Genomic DNA, 14,347 nt, shown 5'->3' on the forward strand with positions numbered 1-14,347 from the left:
CCTACCCTTCCTCAGGTGGGTTATGTGGCCTTATCTCATAACACCTTGCAAGGCTGAGAAACAAGAACCAAAATTAATCAGTGAACTTCATGGCTGAGCAACTATTTGAACCGAGGTCTCCTGAGTCCAAGTCTAATATTCTATCTGCTATCCACCACCCTAGCTCTGAAGATTTAATCAACATTCAATGTAAGCAAATTTGTTTCCATAAATGTTACAAATTTCTATTATGAGAGCAATTAAATGCTGTTATGAATTACTGGATTATCTTTATAAATGTGGGATGGCTTCTTGTAGGTGTTTTAGTATGATAAAGTGCTTTAAAATAATCTCATTAGTTATGAAGAATGTGGCTTTCTGTCATTCAGCTTCAAATTAACAAAGAAAAAATAGCTTTCACAGCAGGAAAATCAAGCCAGAAAGATTTTGCTGGACCCCCCCACATTCCACGTTGGCTCATTAATTTAATTGATTAATCCCAAGGAGAATAAGAGACTAAACATTCTATTTTATTCATATTAGTATTTGTTGTATTACAGTATCAACACACACACACACGTCTGTCTGTCTGTCTGTCTGTCTATCTATCTATCCACCCATCTCTCTCTCTCTCTCTCTCTCTCTCTCTCTATCTCTATCTCTATCTCTATCTATCTCTCTATCTATCTATCTCAGAATTGTAGAGTCACCTAGTCCAACCCACTGCAATGCAGGAAACTCAAGGCAGGGCCCCCCATCCCACTTGAAACCACAGCGGACCCTCCTTAGCTTTGCAAATGTGCTAGCAGTTTTATTGTTGGAAAAAGTGCTGGGCAGCCACTCTAGGCGTGCCACCCTGTTTTCTCCCCCCACTCCACTTGTCCATCTCCCTCACAGCTGGCACAGCCACTCGCCACAACAGCCCGAGTGCAGAGTGCGCCCCTCAGATGCCTGCCCACTTGCCCAGCCACCACGCCTCTCACTCTCCACTGGCCCTTTCCCTGAAGCCAGATGGTGCACAGAGAAGTTTTCCAGGTCATTCCCATTTGCCCCTCGGGGCCAGAGGTGACTTATTATGGTTTCATTTCACAGTAAAGGGCTGAGGAGGTAACTCGCTGTGCTGCTGCTGCTACCTAGTGCCTTCCTCCTCCTGCGCCCGAGTGACTGGCGCAGGGCACTGGAGTGTCGCAGGGAAATGCCCCGTTGCTGCTTCACTTTGCTACCTGCCCCTGCCTCTTTCCTCCTCTCCCAGCCCCTGGATCAGTCCCTAACTATGATACAAATGGTACCAAAAAAACAAAAAGCAAAACAAACCTGGACATTTTGCCAAATTTAAAAATCCACCCAGACAGAAATTCAAACCCTGAAAAAGAGAACATGTCTGGGGAAAACCAGACACATGGCAACCCTACTTACATACAGAAACAAGAACAACTCAAAACATTGGGAAAAATCATTTTAAAAACCCATGAAACAATGATATAATTAACACTACATACACACATCTATTAAAACCATACAAATAACTGCAATAAAAACAGTATGGTATGAGCCCTTTCATTGAAAACAGTCAGTTCCCCAAAGCCTGATGTTCACCTGCTGGAACATAAGATCTTCACCTGCTGGAGGAAGGACAACAAGAAGGGAGCTGGTCTAGCTTCTCTAGGGAGGGAGTTCCAAAGTTGCCTGGGAGCAGCCACCAAGAAGACCTGCAGACTTCAGAGTCTGGGCAGGCAGGGGCGGAGCAAGGGGGCAGGGGGGGTGGTCCGCCCCGGGTACCGCCCTGGGGGGTGACACTCTGGGGGCAGCCCCCACCCCCGCAATCGACGCCGGCAGCACAGCAACTTTTAAAAGGCTGCAATGCGCAAACAGCAGCACAGTGTCTGTGCTGCTGTTCGCGCGCTGCAGCCTTAAAAGTTGCTGCACCGGATGGAAGGGGTGCCGGCCGATCACGCCTGCCATCTTGGGTGGACTGCGCATGCCCCGGGCGGCAAAGCAGCTCGCTACGCCACTGTGGGCAGGTTCACGTGAGGGAATAAAATCTCCCAGATAGCTTGGACCTAAGCCATGATGCAGGGCTTTATAGTCCTAGTCAGCACTGAATTGTGCCTGGAAACAGACTGTTAGCCCATGGAGCTGTTCTAGCAACCAGTCCCAGTCAACAATCGGGGGGGGGGGGCTGATATGTGCGTGAGGCTGGAGCGCGGGAAATGGTGGAGGCAGCAATGAGAAGCAGGCAGCGTGAGGGAGCTGCGGAGAGGTCTGCGCGATGGAAGAGAGGAGGCGGACTTAGCGTGGCTTTCCCCATTGGGGAAGGGGGCGGCTGTCGAGGGAAGGCGGGATCAGGACCAGCGAAACATCATCTGCGTTGCTCCCTTTGACAGAGAGGGAAGTGGGGAAGGTGGGATCGGGCAGTGGTGGAGCTTCATGCTCCGGCACTGGGGGGGGGGGGCAGAGAGCAGTTCGGGGCGGTGCGCTCCCCCCACACTCCTCTTCCTTTGCCCGTGGGATCGGGACCAGCAAAGCATTATCTGTGTGGCTCCCTTTGACGGGCGGAAGGAGGGACGGAGTAGGTGCCTCCCCCTCCTCCTCCTCTGCCAGCTACTGTAGGGAAAGCAGGTGAGCGAAGCCTCGGGGTTGGAGCCCGGCAACGAGTTAGGAGGAGGAAGCGGATCGCTCTGGATCCACTTCTGACATTGAAAGATCCCCCCTTTTTCTCCCTCTGGGGGGCATTGGCAAGCGAGTCTGCAGGGATCCCACCATCCTGAGGATCTCGGTGGAAATGGCCCTTGAGAGATACCTGCAGCAGGCACCTGACTCCTCTGCCAAGTGGGTCTTAGTTAATTCATCTCCACAGACAATGCTGAGCTGTCAACGTCTTGGAGGAGGAATGGAAGGGCCCCTGCCTGCAATGAGCCCACCACATGTATAGACAAAATAGTGCTTTCTTTGGCATTTGTCAGAAAAAGGGGGGAAATTTCCATAGGCCACAGAAATTTTATATTGATTTATAATGAATGTTTCAGGTTTTGTGGAAGCAACTACCATTTGTTATTATTTTTCTCATAAGCTCAGCCAAATATTATATGCTTAAGTTGAAGAATGACAATGGGAGAGTGTGGTACATCACTGCCAGTTTTTGATTTGTTCAGTCGTTCAGACGTGTCCGACTCTTCGTGACCCCCTGGACCAGAGCACGCCAGGCACGCCTATCCTCCACTGCCTCCCGCAGTTTGGCCAAACTCATGTTAGTAGCTTCGAGAACAGTGTCCAACCATCTCATCCCCTGTCGTCCCCTTCTCCTTGTGCCCTCCATCTTTCCCAACATCAGGGTCTTTTCCAGGGAGTCTTCTCTTCTCATGAGGTGGCCAAAGTACTGGAGCCTCAACTTCAGGATCTGTCCTTCCAGTGAGCACTCATTTTTGATACTGGATAGTAAATGGCACCTGACTAGAAGTTGGACATGCCTGGATTGGGAACCTTCCTTGTGAGAAAAGGCAATATATTTATGTCACATTGAGTGCAGTAACTGAACATATTTCAAGATAGGACACTTGTGGAGTCTATTCTACCACCTCCGAAAATTCACCAGAATTCAAGTGGAATGCGGGGTGTCCATCTTTGTATAAGAAACCAACAGAACTGATCCTGCATTTCATTCAGTTCAAAAAAGTTTCAAATGTGATCTGAGCAACTTTTAAAAAATCAACTGAAGATAAAACACAATACTGTAGATCACTTGGGGAAATTTATACTGAAATACAACATTTAAAAATCAATACAGAAAAAAGTTGGAACTGTTATCAGCTGTGGTGCACCTAGATTTATTTCACAACTTTTCATGGACAGAGAAATGCAAAAGGTATTTGCAGTAGGATGGAATCTGTGAAAAAGAGCAGAGAAACTACAACCTATGTGCCAAGGTGCCTCAAGTTTCAATGAGGAATTCATTGCTGAAGGCTGAGGCCAGAGCCCTTTTCTGGCACAGAGGGGAGTGTGGCTAGGCAAGCTTTGGTGTAGCCTGTTGTTAAGCTATGTATTTTGAGTTTATGTACTGTAAACCATCCTGTGATCTTTGGATGAATGGCGGTATATAAATTTAATCAATAATAAGAATAGTACTGTCGTACCTCAGGTTACGTACTTAATTGGTTCTGGGTCGCTGTACGTAACCCGAACAACACGTTTTGCGCATGCGCGAAATGTGCAGAATGCTTCTGTGTATGTGCGGATCGCGCGCGCAGCGGGTTACACTTCTGGGTTACGGGAGTACGTAACCCGAAGCATACGTAACCCGAGGTACGATTGTAATAATAAATGGGATTTAACAGCCTAACTGCATGTGAGATTACACATTTTGCACATTTCTGTAGATTTTTGCTGTATTTCACAGAAGACTTGCAGTTGCAAGAATTCTGAATCCTTTGACAGACAGCATATGGGTGGGGAGGGGGTCATGTCTGAGTGCTTTATCTAGCATACCATTACGAGAATAACATACTATATTAAGAGCTTCCTTATGCTGCTTCTAAAATAAATTACTTCCACAACTGAAAACAGACTATTCAGCTGCTCAGAAGGGTTACTACCAGCAAAGTAATTCTGGCAATGTACCTGACAATCTTAAGCAACTGGATACCAACTCTGACATGACTTGATTGAATTTCATGTAATACAGCCACATTTAAATTATGGTAGCTAAACAAAGGCAAGAGTGAAAAGCACCTTTCTTGTTATGCCCTCCTTTTGTTTTCAGGAAGAATTTAGAAGCTTTGAGCAGAAAAGCTTTTGTGCAAAATACTTCCAAAAAGCTTTTTATGGGGGGGGGGATTAGACTTTGCAATAGACAAGGAGCTGCTGCCACTTCTTGCAAATAAGTTATAATGCTAAGTAACTGAGTTGTGGCTACAATTAAAGAATTAGCTTTGTCCATACAGCTGACATAATAAGTTTATTCCATATTAGGCAAAGAAGCAGCTTTTGTTTTGAGGGAGGAATACGTGTAAGGCAGAGCCTTGCTCTTGGATAATTGAAATACATGAATCCAAGAATGGTGAGTGGTTCGCAGATCCAGCGCAAGACATTTTTGCACCTGAGATGAACTACAACACGGTGCCTCCCTCCCACCAGAGAAGAAGGGCTGAGGCAAGATCTACATCAGGAACAAGGGAAGGAATCAAATCAACCTTCTCTGATGGTGGAAGTGTGAATCAAAGGCATCTTGGGGCGGGGGAGAGAAAGGGGCCTGTGCTGAATCACACTCCAGCCCATTGGGAGTCGATATATAGATAGATGACAGAGAGATAGAGATATCCCTCTATTATATCTTAATTTTCAATCCACATACAGAGAAGCGATTCCTCCCAGCTCTCACCTGGGAGAGCTTGCCTCTTCCTCAGAGAAGGAGGGTGCCCTTCCTGGAAATTTATCTTTTCCCCGATACAATGACAAATGTCTTCTTCAGAGCATCTGAGGTTTTGCTCTTTGACTTCTCTCGTCCAAAGGGGAGTTAGGTAATCAGATTTCTATCCTGACCATCTCTCATCACTGCCAGCAGACAACATCTTAGTTCGCCATTTCTCCAGCCGGAAGCCCTCACCAGTAGATGTTTCTCAGTGGGTAGACCACGGCACTCTGTGCATGTTCAATGATACCCTTTCCTTTATAAACATTATATAAGTCACGGTGTAGGAAAGGGAGTGGTTTTGTTTTTAATTGCAGCCACCAGCTCAAAAAGTCACCAGCTGCCACTCAGTGAGTAAGATACAATTTTTTCTGCATTGATGTGGAGAATTCTTTGCTGGGCTTGGAATTCACAGAGTACATTTGTTCTGCTGGGCCATGAAACACATGGAGGACATCAAAAGATACCATTGCAATATACAGTGTATTCAAAAGGGTATATTCACAGCTGGTAGCACAAACCACTTAACATTACTCCTGGAAAAACTGAGATATTCCTTCCAGTTCTCTATGACAGGTGTTGCCAAGTGCTTCAGGGGACCTCAAAATTCAATCCTGCCCCCCAGAGAGTGTGAGCTAATGTTGCACTAGATCCAAGGGACTTCAGTTCTGTTATTCAGCAAATTATAAAACAGCTGCAAGGAATGAAATTATGTTTGTTCACATGTGGCATGGAAATATCAAAGTTTCTGCTTCCACATGCTTGTGCCTAAACACATTTAGGAACAAAAGCTACCAAGATGATCACTCACTATCTAAATTACTACAAGGCATAAAAGTGATGTCTGATGGAAATTGGGAACTTTGACATATTTCACACATTTCAATGATTCAGCTACATTTTTATTTTGGTGAGCAATCTTCTGTACACAGTTCCCAGAAGGATGTCTCTGTTAGTCTGTTTCTGCAGAAACAAGTGTGTCATGATGCACCTTAAAGCTTCCCATCTCCCTCCGATTCAAAAGGCAGACTCGAAGTCCCTTCATCAGGCCTGTGTGGAGCAGTTGGACCTCGCCTCAGTTACCCCTGCACTTTTACCTGCAATGCCCTTTATGTGGGGCTCCCTCTGAGTATGTATGGTTCAGAAAGTGCAAGTGGCTAGATGCTGGAAGCACAGGCAGGAAGACGAAAAGAATAGCTCCAGTTCTGTGCCAGCTCCATTAGGTGTCTGTGAGCTTCTGGGCCCATCCTTTAAAGCACTAAATGGCTTGAGATCTGGATATTTGAAGGATCCTCTTCACCCACCTAACTCTGCTTGTACACCAAGACCTGCTTCAGGGCTCCTTCTGCCATCCACCAGTAATATGGGTTAGGTTGGTCTACACGAGAGAATTGCCTTCTCAGCAGTGGCCCAAAACTGTGGAACTCCCTGTGGATTTGGGCCTTGCACCAACTGTACATATATTTAGGCAAGCATTGTCTTCAATAGAGCCTTTAACTGGGATTGTCAGAAGCTTGGGTGAAGCCAAGCAGCTTCTTGAAATATTCTATATGTTTCTTAATATCTTGCTCTTGCTCGTAGGTTCTTTTGTGAGGGCACAGCCCTAAAAAGGAACTAAATACTCTAAATAAAATGCATCACACAGAGGGTACACTTTCAGCCAATCATGGCTGAATGTAAAACCAAAAAGTTGTTTGCTGAAATTTTATGTATCAACTTCCACACTGGATTCCACAGCATCCACTCACAGAAGCAAAGGGCCACTTCCCCTGATTACTGTCTTCCAAAGCAACTACTCTATTCAAACTTAAAAAATAGAAAGCATAATGTTGGTGGTCAACAAAAGACTCTTTCAAGGCAAATCTTAAAAAATGCAGTATAAACACCGACAATTGGGAAACACAGGCCTGTGAGCACTCCAATTGGAGAACAGTCTTTACCAAAGGTGTTGTGGACTTTGAAGACGCTTGAACTCAGGATGAAACGGAGAAACAAGGTAAGAGGCACATTTGGCAAACCCTCACCATGATCAACTCCCACTCAGCAACCTATGTCCCCACTGTGGAAGGACGTGTGGATCCAGAATTGGCCTCCACAGTCACTTACGGACTCACTGTTAAAACCATGTTCATGGAAGACAATATTAACATAAAAAGGTAAAGGGACCCCTGACCACTAGGTCCAGTTGTGTCCAACTCAGGGGCTGCGGCACTCATCTCGCTTTACTGGCCGAGGGAGCTGGCGTACAGCTTCCGGGTCATGTGGCCAGCATGACTGAGCTGCTTCTGGCAAACCAGAGCAGCGCACGGAAACACTGTTTACGTTCCTGCCAGAGCGGTACCTATTTATCTACTTGCACTTTGACGTGCTTTCGAACTGCTAGGTTGGGAGGAGCAGGGACCAAGCAACTGGAGCTCCCCCTGTCGCAGGGATTCGAACCGCTGACCTTCTGATCAGCAAGCCCTAGGCTCTGTGGTTTAACCCACAGCGCCACCTGGGTCATAGGTACTGACTTAACATTCTGTAGGTAATATGTCCCATAAACTTATGTGTGAGTGAGGGAGAAAGAGAGTCACAGCAAGGGTTGGTAGTAGGGGAATAACTTGTGTACTGGCAGTCACAGTAAGCAATATTGTTTTCATTTAAGCTATCCTTTTAAACAGATAAAAAGGACAGTTCGATCCTAGCCATGCATATCTGGAAAGAGGACAAACTCTTGGGGAGTTTGACATCATATAAACTGACAGTTTGCCACTCTGTTCAACTCTTCTGCAACCTTTGGAGGAATTTGTGTTTACTGCCTTGCACCCATGGTCACTTGATCCCCAAGCAATAACTCCAGAAACAGATGCTAGAGAGCTAGATTGTTCAAGCCACTAGGAAATACAGTATACAGATTTTCATTATTAGGTCGCCAGTTCAGTCTTAGTCATCAATACCTAATCCATAATGCGGTAGAAATCTCTGTGCACCACAGCTGTTACATGCCCTGCATTGGCTGAGATCCAATGTATGCCAGTTGCTCTAGTAAATTTGGGGAGCTTTTGCCTCCCCTGTATTAATCAGAAATAGCACTACAAGCATGAATAATTTCCTCTTAAAATGGACTGAAATTATTCTTAACTTAATTAGTGGGTTTGACTTAAACACCTGGTAGAAATCTGTTTGATTCCTTTCATTCAACTAAGTTGGTTATGAAAACTGGAATTGAAAGTAATCTTCCTATTTCTGTCTGTAGTTTTCCCCATGATCTGCAGTTTGTTTTGTTTTGAGCAAGCAACAACAGCAACTGGGGCACTTTGTGGCAGGTTCAAGAGAGACCCAAAGACTATTGAGAGGCTTCCCCTCCATGCGTATCTTCAACGTATGAAGCAGCAGCAGCTCACAGATCAGAGAAGAAAGTTGCTGCAGGACACACCTTTCTGAGTATCTGTGAGGACACAATCCCTTTAAATTTTGAACTGAAGAGTGGAATGTGTCATTGGTGTTTCTTGCCTGCCCGCTGAATGAAGGGCACAGGAGTGTGGTTGCACTTGAGCCTGCTGTGCCCACTTTGTCCCAGGCTCAGCACTAGATTTTGATTCCCAGGAGGTTCCCTGCAAGTGACTCTGGATTCTATGGGAATGAGAAAACATAGACACAATCAGCATGGATGATGCCGAATCAATCTTGAGCAGAGAAGAAGGGAGCAAGAAAATCATCCCATAAGAGAGTATGCTACTCCCATTTCATTGCTCAGTTCCTCCCAGCGGTTTCTGACAAGACAGAAGTACTGTTTTTGGGGGACAGGAGGAGGGCAGGTGTGGAGGATTCCCTGGTCCTGAATGGGGTAACTGTGCCCCTGAAGGACCAGGTGCGCAGCCTGGGAGTCATTTTGGACTCACAGCTGTCCATGGAAGCGCAGGTTAATTCTGTATCCAGGGCAGCTGTCTACCAGCTCCACCTGGTACGCAGGCTGAGACCCTACCTGCCCGCAGACTGTCTCACCAAGGTGGTGCTTGCTCTGGTTATCTCCCGCTTGGACTACTGCAATGCGCTCTATGTGGGGCTACCTTTGAAGGTGACCCGGAAACTGCAATTAATCCAAAATGCGGCAGCTAGACTGGTGACTGGGAGTGGCCGCCGGGACCACATAACACCGGTCCTGAGAGATCTGCATTGGCTCCCAGTACATTTCCGAGCACAATTCAAAGTGTTGGTGCTGACCTTTAAAGCCCTAAACGGCCTCGGTCCTGTATACCTGAAGGAGCGTCTCCACCCCCATCATTCAGCCCGGACACTGAGATCCAGCGCCGAGGGCCTTCTGTCGGTTCCCTCACTGCGAGAAGCAAAACTACAGGGAACCAGGCAGAGGGCCTTCTCGGTAGTGGCGCCCGCCCTGTGGAACGCCCTCCCATCACAGGTCAGGGAAATAAACAACTACCTGACATTCAGAAAAAACCTGAAGGCAGCCCTTTTTAGGGAAGTTTTAAATGTTTGATATTTTTGTATTTGGTTTCTGTTGGAAGCCGCCCAGAGTGGCTGGGGAAATCCAGCCAGATGGGCGGGGTATAAATAATAAATATTATTATTATTATTATTATTATTATTATTTCTACCTCCACTGGTACTAAAAGTGGAACTTAATTTTTAATAAATTACAACAAATTTTACTGTATAGTAAAAGGCAGGACCTGCCAACCTAGCAGTTCGAAGGCACGTCATAGTAGATAAATAGGTACTGCTCCAGCGGGAAGGCAAACGGCCTTACCGTGTGCTGCTCTGGTTCGCCAGAAGCGGCTTAGTCATGCTGGCCATGTGACCCAGAAGCTGTACGCTGGCTCCCTCGGCCAGTAAAGCGAGATGAGCGCCGCAACCCCAGAGTCGTCCATGACTGGACCTAATGGTCAGGGGTCCCTTTACCTTTACTAAAGGGTAGGAGGTGAATGGTAAGAAGATTGGGTTATGCAAGGGAAATAAAACCATTTTAATTAGACATTAGAGAACTGTGACAGAATTGGATTTATTCCGAAAGTCGTAGTAGGATGACCTGGTAGGTCACTCTTTTTCACCTGAGACTCTAAGAAAAGCAGCTTGATACTGAAATGAACTGAGAGGTATTGTCCTTGTGGTGGAGGACAGGTCGAGACCATTGCAAATGTATTGTTCTGCTGTCCCCTTTATACAGTAATCCACAACAGATATTTGAGCCCGATGCTGAAGCAGAGGTTAAAGTGTTTGGACTCCTACAGGGTTTCCTTTTTAGCTGCAGGTAGGAGAAAGTAGCTGAAGATCTGAGCAGCACCATAAAACTACATTGTCATAAGACTTGAGTGGTACTTTTTAAGCTCATTAGGCCTGCATAGTTTTATCTCAAAAGATCTCCTCCTGTGAACAGATGCCAATTTTATGTTTCGATTCATATAGTCCTGTCTCCTAGAAACCAAGCCTTACGAGGAATGGCTGAAGAAGCTGGATATGTTTAGCCTGGAAAAGAGCAGATTGAGAGGATATATGAGAGCCATCTTCAAACATCTTAAGGTCTGTCACATGGAAGAGGGAACAAGCTTGTTTTCTCCTGCTCTGGAGGGTTGGACAATTTCATTTCCCAGAAGGTGGAAGCAGTAGCAAGGGAGTCATCTGTCTTGCACCTGGTCCTCACCAACAGGGAAGAACTGATCGATGAAATAGGAGGAAGTGAACATGTCCTTTTACACAGGCAAGGGAAAGCTGAGTGTAGTTAGGAGTCCAAGATGAATGGGAGTTTCTTAAAGGTGAAATATTGAAAACACAAAGGCAGACAATTCAAACAAGAAAGAAAAAGTGGGAGGCATCTGGTTTGGCTGCACAAGGAGCTTACAGATGAGCTGAGATGTAAGAAAGGCGTGTACAGTGGTACCTCCAGTTACAAACTTAATTCGTTCTGGAGGTCCATTCTTAACTGGAAACCGTTCTTAACCTGAGGCGCACTTTTGCTAATGGGGCCTCCCACTGCCGCCGCGCAACTTCTGCTCACATCCTGGGGCAAAGTTCACTACCAGGAGCAGAGGCGTTCGTAAGGAGGACGGTATGTAACCCGAGGTTCCACTGTATAAGAAATGGAAGAAATGGGAAATCACAAAGGAGGAGTATCCACAAGTAGCAAACAGTTGCAAGGAGAAGATCAGGTTGACCAAGCTCAGAATGAACTCAGTCTGGCAAGAGAGTTTCAAAATAATTTTAAAATGTTTCTTTGGCTATGCTTGAAGCAAGAGGAAGAACAGGCAACTAGCAGGTTCGCTGCATGGAAAAGATGGAGAAATGCTGTTGGGTGACAGAGAGAAGGCGGAACTGCTGAACACCTATTCTGCCTCTGTCTTCGTCAAAAGGAAAGTGATGCCCAACCTGGTGATAACAGAATAAAGGATGAAAGGAGGGAGCTGCAGCCCAAGATAGGAAGAGAAGTAGTAAGGGAACACTTTGAAAAGGATACTTTTATTACTAAGACCCATCATGGCTTTCTCAAAAACTAGTCATGTCAGAGGGATCTCAGTTCTTTTTTTGGTGGATCAGGGGGATGCTGTGGACGTAGTGTATCTAGATTTCAGTAAGGCTTTTGACAAAGTCCCCTCTTATATTATTATAGAGAAACTGGTGAAATGTGGGCTGGGCGAGGTTACTGTATGCAAAGCATAATCCCTGGTTTGTATTGAGTTGTTAAAAGTGTGGTGGCTGTGTGATACAAAACTCAGAGAAAAGGAGACCAGTCTACATCACAGAGCCTGCGTACGTCAATGTGGAATGGGATGGTCTTTTTTTACTCTAGTAAAGCAACAGAGATAAATGCTGGGGTGGGGTATCAACCGCATAGCATCTCATGCTTGTACACTTGTACTTAGAAACAGAAATGGTCTTGCTGGCATTCATTGTGCTTCAGAAATTAGATTTAAAACGAGGGAATTTTGTTTACTTCTGACACCAGTTGCAGGAAATTATAGTTGCCAGTTCATAGCCCTGTATTAACTTATTACTCCTCTAAAATCCTTTAATAGCCTCAAACAATGAAATAGAAAAGTACATAGAAGGAAAATTCAGAAAGACAAGGAATAAAATCTGAAATGACATAAGAGTCAAGCATAAAATACAATAAAAATCAATGAATAGCAGCTCATGGTATATTTCTCTAGAGAACATGAGATCAATGCAAGGACAGGGTTTTTATTAATTCCTGAATTCCCAACATTTCAAGACCATTTCCCCTCCTTTGATGGTTCTATATTTAATCCAGAATAGTGCTGGACTTTGTGAACCCCTGAGTGGTCACACTATTACAGTAAGCGCAACAGCTCTTTCCTATCTCAGCAATGAAACTTAATGGAAGTTTAAAAAACAGGAACACAGTGCAGTGAGCCAAGGCTGAGAGAGGAAAGAGATTCACTGGGTGACTAAAACCCACAGAAACTAGGTGAAATGAAGAACATAAATTTGAGATGTGAAAAACCACCTACTTCTTCAGTTCTTACTCTTCCAACAGGAAGGACAAATCAAGTCTTAAAATAATGTTCCTTTCCTATGCTCAAATGTTCAGACACCATCCTGTCCATAATCAAAACCAGTGCCTTTTTCAGCCGGAACATGTGGGAACGCACTTCCATTCCCTCTAAGGGGAGCGCCATTGCAGGCCAGCACTCTCCCACCTGCATCTTCTCCCGAGCAACGGGAGCTCACCCTGTCACGGGGATTCGAACCGCCGACCTTCAGATTGGCAAGCCCTAGGCTCAGTGGTTTAGACCACAGCGCCACCTGCGTCCCTCTCATTTTCCTACTCATATTGAAATACTGCCCCTCAATGAGGCCAAACATAGATTCACAAAATGTTTAGGGGTATGCGTACCCCTGTGTCCCCCCAGAAAAAAAGCACCGGTCTTGCCTTTACATACTTCTGAGATACCCCAAACAAACACTTCAAGCAAAAATGGAAACCGGCCAGTGGGTGCAAGTTCATACTTTTTATAAGACCGATGACTTCACTTGGTTCCTAGCTGCTCCTAGCCACGATTGGTCAATCTGCAGGGCAGGGCCAATTCGTATTTCCTTTTCTTCAATCCATCTCCCGTGTAGCGGTGGTGGGCTTTAAGTGTGGAATGATGTCAGTCAAGTGCAACTGCCACTTTGTGTCGGTTACCGTAGTTTGGTCTGTTGGTCGGTTAGGCTGCTGCTGCTTAAGGATGTGTTAAGAGACTCACTAATATAGTTTATATAGCTAACTAGCTGGCCCGGCCACGCGTTGCTGTGGCTATGTGTGTGAAATTAGGAAGAAAGGATTAAGGTAGTTGATGTTTCGAAGTTTAATAATTTTCCAATAATTTGTAATCATCAGTAGGGTTGTAATGAAATGCAAGGCGAGTGTAATTGGGTAGTTGATTACCCAATTACACTCGCTTGTTGTTGTTGAATTAAATCTCCTATTTGTTTTTGTCGTGTGACAGAGTTTCTATGTTTGGAACGTTGTAGTTGTGAAGCTTGAAAACACAACCGTTCATTTTCACGTCTGGCTATACCTTGTTCTTCTGCTTCATTGGCACATTTTTGTGCAATTCTTTCTCTTTCTTGTTCATTTATTGTTGAATGTTCTTGCTGAGATTTGTTTGCAATGAATTGTTTTCTGGTTTTGGCTTTCTGAGTATGATGACCTAAGTTTGCTTTTGAAGACATTATATTGATGTTTTGAGGCAGGTGGATTGCACTGTAGGAAAAATAGAGGTTTTTTTTTGTGGGATGTAAACACAGAGCAGCCAAACACAACACTCCTAGAGAGGACATGAAGGTAACTCAGTCCTCCAGGCTTAACTTCCTGTTTACCTGGACTGAGTTACAGGAACCAGAAGTAGGTGTGGTCTTACCTGGGAGGAAGATCCCAAAGAAGACTCTCCATTTTTGCCTCATCCTTTGAAGAAGCAGGATGCTCTCTCAGCCTGCAGCTGAGAGAAGCAGAAGTGAAGCTTC

General features: G+C 45.3%; 1 protein-coding gene across 1 annotated transcript in view; it reads right to left on the bottom strand.

Annotated features, from left to right (window-relative positions):
- CNTNAP2 (contactin associated protein 2) overlaps positions 1 to 14,347 on the bottom strand; it is a 936,385-nt gene that overhangs the window by 102,885 nt on the left and 819,153 nt on the right. The window lies entirely within an intron of this gene.

Source organism: Lacerta agilis, chromosome 12 (genome assembly GCF_009819535.1).
Source record: "Lacerta agilis isolate rLacAgi1 chromosome 12, rLacAgi1.pri, whole genome shotgun sequence".
Lineage (NCBI taxonomy): Eukaryota > Metazoa > Chordata > Lepidosauria > Squamata > Lacertidae > Lacerta > Lacerta agilis.